We start from the raw sequence: 10,896 nt of genomic DNA on the forward strand, positions 1-10,896 counted from the left end.
CCGCCACCCGATCCGCCGCCCCGCCGCCCGTAGCCACCCGCCGGAGCCCGTCGCCGCCTCGCCGGAATCCGCCGGACCCGAGGTAGCTGCTGTCGTTTTTTTGATAAAATCGTTCGGTCTTTTTTTAAAACCCTAGATCCGTTTTTTAGTTTTGGTTCGTCGGTTTTTTTCGGTTTACTTATTTAACAGACGTTCATTCGTATGTTTGTTTTAATGAACGGTTTTCAACGTTTAGCCGCAGACAGCGAACGTTCGTTCGTTAGCCTGTTCGTCAGTTTTTCTTTTTCTCGGATTTTTTGTGATTATTTTCGATCGCGATTTCTGATCCGATTTTCGTTTTAGTATATCTTTTCGCTCGTTTATCGGTATCGGGCGATTCAAGTGTCTAGAGTTTCATCTCGAAATCCTCTTTTCGTTTAACAACTTAAACAAGTTTTCGCTACTGTAAAATTTGACTTAGGTCCAGATTAGTAAACAAAGCTTGTTTCTACGTTTGCTTATATTGCTATGCTATGCTAGTAGACGTGGATTGGGTGAGTGTATTCATGACAGATGTGAGATTGTTAATTAATAGTTTACTTAAGGTGGCTACTTTAATACACATCTGGGTGGATTGAGGCACCTGGAGAACCCAGTGTTGTCTGTATTTTTGGAAATCCCGGGGTACCGTGTGATTCTCCTATTGACCGCCACCCAGGCTCAAAGGGATCATGAGATTATTCATGCTAGAAACTTCCGTGTGCAGCCGCAAGCTACTATGGGCTCTAGCATAGTTGATTAAGTCGTGTGAACTCTTACAGTGGTAGACTAGCAGATGTAGGGGAAAGTAGGTGTAACTGTCTACCCATCGTAAGGTGCTAACACTTCTGAAAGACTGTGTCTCGGTCATCCGTTTCTCAAACATCATGTAGTGCGAGAAATCTAGCGGAGGAGATCGAGTCTTGCGGGCAAAAGTGCGCAAACCTCTGCAAAGTGTATATAAACTAATCATGGTTAGCCGTGTCCCCGGTTATGGATGTTTTCTGTTTGGGTTTAATAATGATGCTTAATTGGGATTGAGTTGGGTGAACCTTTTCAATGTTTAACAACCACCATGATAGTTAAATAAAAATTTATTCTTTTGTTGTAGGAAAAAATTGGCTTTATGCAAAACTGTAACCATAGAGCTTTCCACCAGCCATATATGCATGTAGTGATAGCATTATTCTATTCATTACTCTTTATGTGTTACATTGCCAGCATATTCCATGTGCTGACTCGTTTTCTGGCTGCCATGTTCATGATGCAGACTTTTCAGACGACGAGTAAGGTGCCTTAGGTCGTGATCTTTCACTCAGTGATGTTGTTGGAGTTGATGGACTCACTTTATCTTCCAAGCCTTCCGTTGTTATCGTATTTAGATAGCCTTAAGCCATATTTATTGTAATAAGTTCTCTTTTGAGACATTCGATGTAATAAGTGCGTGGTTGCTACTTTGTTATAAATCCTTCAAGTACTGTGCCTGTCAGCATTATCAATTTAGGGATGACACTGATGCACAGAGATCAGACTGTTTGAGTTCTGGTCGCTATAAGATGGTATCAGAGCACACACTGACTGTAGGACACGACCACTAAGCTAAAGCCCTAGATCACTACTCTCTTCTCATTTCTGACTCCTCTCCTTTTTTACTTTTTAGGATGGCGGATGTAAGGAACAAGTTCGCGGAACCGGATGAAGAGACACCTTTTGGACGTCACTTGAAGGAAGTCACTAGATACCTGAACATCGGAGTATCAAGCTTCACCAGAACCTACATTGCCACTTTACCAGAAGAGGAGCATTGGATGATTCAAGTTCAAGTTCTAGGAAGGATGTTCATACCAGTCACTGAGCCCATAGAGTTTACCTTTGATGCACTAACCTGGAGTCTAGGAAAGAGCATGGCAGCCCACATCACCATGGGACGCATTGGAGAAGTTTACCACAAGGATCTCAAGGATACTATCTACCAAATTTGTGGGCACCGAGATGAGCAATGGGAGATGATCAGCACCAGGAAGGATAGATCAATTGCAGCTTTCATCCAGGAGTTAAACCAGCACATTCGTCGCCAGGAGAACCAGATGTGTGCAGGCACGATAGATCTGAAGAAGGCAATGACCAAGATCACGGAGCTGGAAGAAGAACTCAAGTCTACACGCGATGGATATGAGGAAGAAATGACGACACTCGTGGAGAAGAATGATGACATGAAGAAGAAGCTAAAAGTATTCATGGGATTCACTTGCCCGGAGAACTACATCATCATCGACGACACCTACTCGAACCCCGACGATAGCGATGATGACTATGTTGATGAAGCTGGAGCAGATATCATGGAGTCTTCGGCCGATCAATTTTTCTAGTCGACCACCATAACAGTAGTAGTATTCCCCATGTATATAGTATAGTCCAAGCACTTTTGTAACGATAGTTAGACCGTTGTATGCCCTTGTTTGAATTGATTGAAGTGATATTGTTTGAGTTTGTCTCATGTGTATATGGGTAGTGTTTTCTCTGTAGACCTCATTCTATTCTGTATTCTCATCCTTTCTAAACCCTCAGATGCCTCCAAGACGTGACAATGGATTTGCTTTCCCACCGGAGCTCACTCAGTTGATCCAGCAGCAGAATGCATTGATGCAGATACTAGTCCAGAATCATAATCAGGGGAACAACAACAACAACAACAATAACAACAACAACAACAACCCACCACACCACCACCTGTTGATCACTTAGCCCGTTTCTTGAGGCTTAATCCGCTGGTGTTCTCTAGTAGCACCGAGCCGATAGTTGCAGATGATTGGCTCCGCAAGATTGGGAGGGAGTTGACCACTGCAGGATGCACAAATGCGGAGAGAGTGCGCTTTGCCGCACATCAGCTTGATGGACCCGCAGCATCATGGTGGGAGAATTTCACAGCCACTTACCCCATCGACACTGTCACATGGCATCAGTTTTAGCAGGCTTTCCGTACTGCCCATGTTTCAGCAGGAGCTATAGCCATGAAGAAGCGTGAGTTTCGCAACTTGCGCCAAGGAGGACGTACAGTTGGCCAGTATGTGGATGACTTTAGTAAGCTAGCATGTTATGGCTCAGATGACGTTGCTACGGATGCAGCTAAGCAGGAGAAGTTTCTGGAAGGACTGAATGATGAGCTGAGCATGCAGTTGATGGTGGCAACCTTCAACAACTACCATGGATTGGTAGATAGAGCTCTCATGATTGAAGGGAAGCAGCAGCAGATTGACAGCCGCAAGAGGAAGTATGGACAAGGGAAGTACAATTCTGGAGCTCAGCAAAAGCCTCGTTTTACCCCGAACTCGGGAGGACCTTTTCAGCATACCCATGGAGGCCACAATCGTAATGGAGGGAGTTCGCACAACTATAATGGCCCCAGGAATGGGAATGGTAATGGAGGAAGCAACGGTCAGAACTGTACCAACCCATCTACCCCAACCAAGAAGGATCTGAGCCACGTCACTTGCTACAAGTGCGAGAAGACTGAACATTATGCCAATGAATGTCCTGAAGCTAAGAATGGAAATGGCAATGGAAGCTCTGGGAAGAAGCGGAACCCTTTCAACGGGGGACAGGTGAACCACATTAACATGGAGGAGGTTGAAGCCCAGCCAGATGCAGTAATAGGTAAGTTTTTGGTTAAGTCATTTACTGCAATCGTTCTTTTTGATACTGGTGCATCGCATTCATACATATCAAGGGGATTTGTGGATAAGTATAAATTGCCCACCAAAGTTCTTAGAACACCTATGTTAGTAAGCTCACCAGGAGTAGAGTATATGGCCAGTCAAGGATGTTTTCAGATGCCATTGACCATATGTAGGCATGTTTTTCCCTCGGATCTAATAATTTTGGAGTCACAAGGTTTGGATGTGATTCTGGGTATGGATTGTCTATCGATGTATGGAGGAAACATCGATTGCGTCAGTAAGTCGATTTTGCTTACCACCCCAGAGGGAAGAAGGATCAAGTATGTTTCTCGGCATGAGCCGAAGAGGACTCAAGTGAATTCCTTATCAGGAGTTGTACAGGAGGAAGTACCAGTGGTGAAGGATTTCCCTGATGTATTTCCAGAGGAGTTGCCAGGCATGCCACCGGATAGAGACATTGAGTTTTTGATTGAGCTTTTGCCAGGCACAGGGCCAATATCTAAGGGACCGTGCAGGATGCCCGCGAAGGATTTGGAGGAAATTAAGAAGTTACTGGATAAAGGCTATATTCGCCCAAGTTCGTCACCTTGGGGATCGCCAGTGCTTCTCGTAGAGAAGAGGGATGGATCATCGAGGATGATTGTTGATTATCGAGGGTTGAATGAAGTGACAATCAAGAACAAGTACCCACTGCCGATGATCAATGATTTGTTTGACTAGTTGCAAGGAGCTAAAGTATTTTCCAAAATTGATCTGCGATCACTATACCACCAGCTGAAGATTCGAGAGTAGGATAGATCTAAGACGGCTTTTACCACTAGGTACGGGCTATATGAGTATACCGTTATGTCATTTGGTCTAACTAACGCACCTGCCTATTTTATGAACATGATGAACAAGGTATTTATGGAGTTTTTGGATAAATTCATCGTGGTGTTCATTGGTAATATTTTGGTCTACTCGAAGAACGAAGAGGAGCATAAGGAGCATTTGCGTTTGGTACTTGGGAAACTCAGAGAACATCAGTTATATGCCAAATTCAGCAATTGTGAGTTTTGGTTGAAGGAAGTTGGATTCCTCGGACATGTGATATCCGGAGAAGGAATAACAGTAGACCCTACCAAAGTTGTCACTGTGACAAATTGGGAAGCCCCCACAACAGTTGGAGAGATCCAGAGTTTTCTTGGACTCGCAGGATACTACCGAAGGTTCATTGAGAATTTCTCAAAGATTGCAAAACCCATGACGAAATTGTTGAAGAAGGACACCAAGTTCAATTGGACTGAGGAATGTGAGGCCAGTTTCCAGGAGTTGAAGAAACATTTGGTTACATTCCCGGTGTTGATTCTGCCAGATCAGCGCAAGGATTATGAAGTATATTGCGACGCTTCTCGTCGAGGACTTGGAGCAGTGCTTATGCAGGAAGGAAGAGTTGTTTCATATGCCTCACGAAAACTTAAGCCCCATGAGTTGAATTATGCCACCCATGATTTGGAGTTATCAATCGTAGTGCATGCGTTGAAGACATGGAGACATTTTCTCATCGAAAACCATTGTGAGGTGTACACGGATCATAAGAGTTTGAAGTACATCTTCACCCAGAAGGAGTTGAATCTCAGGCAAAGGAGATGGTTGGAGCTCATAAAGGATTATGATATGAGATTGCATTATCACACTGGAAAGGCTAACGTAGTAGCCGATGCGCTGAGCCGCAAGAGCCATGTCAACACACTCTTGACCGGAGAGTTACCAAAGGAGTTAGCCAAGGATCTTCGCGAGCTATGTTTGGAGATAGTTCCGAGAGGCTATGTAGCAGCATTGGAGATTCAGTCTACTTTGATGGATAAGATCAGAGAAGCTCTGAAGATAGACAAGGAGATTGTCGAGATAAAGGAGAAGATGAGCAAAGGAAAAGCTAAGGGATTTCGTGAGGATGAGCACGATACCTTATGGTTTGAGGACCGCGTTTATGGGTCTAATGCCCCGGAGATCAGGAAGTTGATTTTGCAAGAGGCCCATGATTCACCGTATTCGATTCACCCAGGAAATACCAAGATGTATCTGGATTTGAAGGACAGTTTCTGGTGGACCGGAATGAAGAAGGATATTGCGGAGTATGTAGCAGTTTGTGATGTATATCAGAGGGTAAAGGCAGAGCATCAGAAGCCAGCAGGACTGCTACAGCCATTGCCGATACCCGAATGGAAGTGCGATAAGCTAGGCATGGATTTTATCACGGGATTGCCCAGGACTCGTTCAGGCTATGACTCAGTATGGGTTGTAGTCGATCGTTGGACGAAGGTAGCTCATTTCATCCCAGTGAAGACCACTTATACAAGTGCTAAGTTGGCAAAGATATACATGAACAGGATCGTATGTCTGCATGGAGTTTCGAGGACCATTGTATCAGATAGAGGAACCTAGTTTACCTCAAAGTTCTGGAATCAGTTGCACGAAACTTTGGGTACCAGGCTAGAGTTCAGTACAGCCTTTCATCCACAGACAGATGGACAGACCGAGAGAGTCAATCAGATTCTGGAGGACATGTTGAGATCTTGTGCGCTAGATTATGGATCTAGTTGGGACGACAATTTGCAATATGCAGAGTTCTCTTACAACAATAGTTATTAATCTAGTATGAAGATGGCCCCTTTCGAAGCTTTGTACGGAAGGAGGTGTAGGACACCGTTGTTGTGGGATGAAGTTGGAGACCGTCAGTTGTTTGGACCAGATTTGATTAAAGAGTCTGAAGAGAAGGTTAAGTTGATTCGCGATAGGCTCAAGGTAGCCCAGTCCGGGCAAAAGATCTATGCAGATTCTAAACGCAAGGAGACAGTTTACGAAGTTAAAGACAGAGTTTATCTTCGTGTGTCCCCACTTCGAGGAGTTAAGTGTTTTGGAGTTAAGGGAAAGTTAGCACCGCGTTTTGTGGGACCATACAAAGTTTTGGAACGTATGGGAGAAGTTGCTTACAAGTTGGAATTGCCCGAAGGATTGTCAGGAGTTCATGATGTGTTCCACATTTCCTAGTTGAAGAAGTGCCACGCAGAGATGGCTGATATACCTTTGAGAGATACAGTGCCACTGGAAGCGATTCAGTTGGATAGCGATTTGACCTATGAGGAGAAACCAGTCAAGATTCTCGAGTTTGCCAGCCGAGTCGCACGCAACAAGGTTATCAAGTTTTGCAAAGTTCAGTGGAGCCACCATACCGAGGATGAAGCCACCTGGGAGCGAGAGGAAGACCTACTGAAGGACCACCCTCACCTATTTTCTAGCCAACCCGAATTTCGAGGGCGAGATTCATCTTAAGGGGGTAGGTTTGTAACATCCCAAATTTTCAATTTGGAATGTTATACATTAGATCCTCATTGCATATCATATTTTATTTGCATTGCGGTTTGATCCTAGAAATTCTACGCAACTCAAGGACCCACGAAGAGAGTTGGGGATTTCGTTATTTTCATATTTGATTTTTCTCAAATTTTGAAAAGAGGATCATTTGATTTTAATTATTTTATCTTCATATATTTCTTTTATAAAAATAAAAGAGAGGGAATAAAATGACTTTCCCAAAATAAATAAATATTGGAGATTTAATGATAAAATCAAATAAGATATTATTTCGGAGTTTTATCGCTATTTTTCTTGAATTAGGAAAAATACGTGTTTTTCAAAATTTCATTTTAGGCCCAAATAAATGTTCATCTTGTCCGGCTTATTTTTAGAGGACCGGGAAAATTTATTTTGGGATTTTTTGAGTCTGTTTAGTATTTCTTTTCTTTCTTTTTCTACACGTGGTAATTATTTAAAAAAAGTCAAACCGACTCCGGGCCGTACCCGAGCGGGACTCCGCCCGGGGGGGCTTTATAAGCCGGGGCCCCCCTGCCCCGAAGCCCACACCGCCGCCCCAACCCACCCGCGCCCTAACCCTAGCCGCCCGCCGCCGCCTCGCGCCGCCGCCGCCGCACGTCCTGCCGCCCGTAGCCGCCTGCCGGAGCCCGTCGCCGCCTCGCCGAAATCCCGCCGGACCCGAGGTAGCCGCCACCATTTTTTTTATAAAACCGTTCGGTCTTTTTTTAAAACCCTAGATCCATTTTTTTAGTTTCGGTTCGTCGGCTTTTCTCGGTTTAGTTATTTAACGGACGTTCGTCCGTACGTTTGTTTTAACGAATGGTTTTCACCGTTTAGCCGCAGACAGCGAACGTTTGTTCGTTAGCCTGTTCGTCAGTTTTTCTTTTTCTTGGATTTTTCATGATTATTTTCGATCGTGATTTCTGATCCGATTTTCGTTTTAGTATATCTTTTCGCTCGTTTATCGGAATCAGGCGATTCAAGCGCCTAGAGTTTCGTCTCGAAACCCTCTTGCCGTTTAACTAGCTCAAACAAGTTTTTGCTACTGTAAAATTTTACTTACGTCCAGATTAGTAAACGAAGCTTGTTTCTTTCGCCGTTTGAGTTTCGTTGCTTCGTTTGATTTGATTCTTTTTGCAAACCGGAGTTCTTAAGTTGAAACTTTCTGGTTAGATCTCTTATTTTATTTTTATCCGTGCATTAGATGAGTGCTTATTGTATGCTTGTTTGTTTGCGATAGAGTACCCGGAGTGCGCAGCGTGCTACTACGAGTCTCTAGGTTTCACGGATCATCAGCAAGGCAAGTAACACTTTGATCATACCTCTTTACTACCCAGTTTTATTGCATTAGATCAATCCTCAAACAATTGCATGGTTAGGATCTGATTTTAATATGTGGGTTTTGGGAAGTAGATGAGGCAGTACCTATTGTCCTGTTTATTATCAAACCTTTGGGAGTTTCTTCTATGTTTGCTTATATTGCTATGCTATGCTAGTAGACGTGGATTTGGTGAGTGTATCCATGACAGAAGTGAGATTTTTAATTAATGGTTTACTTAAGGTGGCTACTTTAATACACATCTGGGTGGATTGAGGCTCCTGGGGAACCCAGTGTTGCCTGTATTTTTGGAAATCCCGGGGTACCGTGTGATTCTCCTATGGACCGCCACCCAGGCTCAAAGGGATCATGAGATTATTCATGCTAGAAACTTCCGTGTGCAACCGCAAGCTACTATGGGCTCTAGCATACTTGATTAAGTCGTGTGAACTCTTACAGTGGTAGACTAGCAGATGTAGGGGAAAGTAGGTGTAACTGTCTACCCATCGTAAGGTGCTAACGCTTCTGAAAGACTGTGTCTCGGTCATCCGTTTCTCAAACACTGTGTAGTGCGAGAAATCCAGCGGAGGAGATCGAGTCTTGTGGGGAAAAGTGCGCAAACCTCTGCAGAGTGTATAAACTAATCATGGTTAGCCGTGTCCCCAGTTATGGACGTTTTGAGTATCTAGTACTTGGATTATCATGTGAATCTCATCATGTTACTTAAATTAATTCTGTTTGGGTTTAATGATGATGCTTAATTGGGATTGAGTGGGGTGAACCTTCTTAATGTTTAACAACCACCATGATAGTTAAATAAAAGTTTATTCCTTTGTTGTAGGAAAAAATTGGCTTTATGCAAAATTGTAACCATAGAGCTTTCCACTAGCCATATATGCATGTAGTGATAGCATTATTCTGTTCATTACTCTCTATGTGTTACATTGCCAGCACATTCCATGTGCTGACCCGTTTTCGGGCTGCAATGTTCATGTTGCAGACTTTTCAGACGATAAGTAAGGTGCCTTAGGTCGTGATCTTTCACTCAGTGATGCCGTTGGAGTTGATGGACTCACTTTATCTTCCAAGCCTTCCGCTGTTATCGTATTTAGATGGCCTTAAGCCATCTAATGTAATAAGTGTGTGATTGCTACTCTGTTATAAATCCTTCAAGTACTGTGCATGTCAGCACTACCGATCCAGGGATGACACTGATGCACATAGATCAGATTGTTTGAGGTCTGGTCGCTACAGATTCAGATGCGAGAACCGGCGCCCCTGCCTTGCCTGTTGCCTATTGGTGAAGCTCACGCAGGAATCCAGAGGCAACACCTTGGTCTTCTCCCTGTGAACACCACCTCTCTGACGATGTAGCTGCCATCCGAGGGCAGCGGGACCGATGCCACCGTCCATGCTATGTTCTTGCTGATCCCCCAAGGCTCCTCACCTACGTCCAAAGGGCGGCACACAACCAATGGTACCGCCACCATGACGACACACACCTCTGTGTTGATTGAGCTTTTCGACCTACCTGGAATGGACAAGATCATTTTGGCATTTGATTTTGATGTGCCATTTGCTCTGTTTGATAAGAAGTCAAGTGTAGCAACATGAACAATTGTGTTACAGAAACCGTGCTACCAATTGTTTGTAGGGATAATTAGATTTATGCCCCTAGTTGTGTCCCACTCGTCTGTTTTACCCCTAATTCCCAAAAGTCACCGGTTCTGTCCAAGTCACTTTGCTCCTCTTATGCTTTTGCCCTTTGACCGTTTGACCGCCAGTTTGAAAACTTCATAACTAATTCATACTAAGTCAGAAAAATGCAAATAAGATACCAAAATGTTCAGAAAAACATCACCTATATCTTAGTGTCATTTGCATTCATGAAAAAAGTGTTGGCAAGTGCCCATCCGAGTTTTAGCTCTTATGCTACCACCATGAATAGTAAAATCTAAAAAAGTTCAAAAAAAAATCAAAAAAAATTGGTGGCAAAGAATGACAAATGTTTTAAGTACCTGCCAAGTTTCATCAGGGAATAACATTCGTGGGTGTCGCGGCAAAAAAATACAATTAGCACTCCAAAATATATTATTTTTTTGCCACAACTTCCACAAATGCCGTTCCCTAATGAAACTTGGCAAGCACTTAGAATATTTGTCGTTCTTTGCCACCATATTTTTTGGAATTTGTTTTGAATTTTTTTAGAGTCTACTATTCATGGTGGTATCAAAAGAGCTAAAACTCGGATGTGCACTTTCCAACACTTTTTTTCATGAATGCAAATGACACTGACATATAGGTGATGTTTTTCTGAACATTTTTGTTTCTTATTTGCATTTTTCTGATTTAGTATGAATTAGTTATGAAGTTTTCAAACTGACGGTCAAACGGTCAAAGGGCAAAAGCATAAGAGGAGCAAAGTGACTTGGATAGAACCGGTGACTTTTGGGAATTAGGGGTAAAACAGACGAGTGGGACACAACTAGGGGTATAAATCTAATTATCCCTTGTTTGTAATATCTGTTC

This window comes from Triticum dicoccoides, chromosome 2B (assembly GCF_002162155.2).
Source record: "Triticum dicoccoides isolate Atlit2015 ecotype Zavitan chromosome 2B, WEW_v2.0, whole genome shotgun sequence".
Taxonomy (NCBI): domain Eukaryota; kingdom Viridiplantae; phylum Streptophyta; class Magnoliopsida; order Poales; family Poaceae; genus Triticum; species Triticum dicoccoides.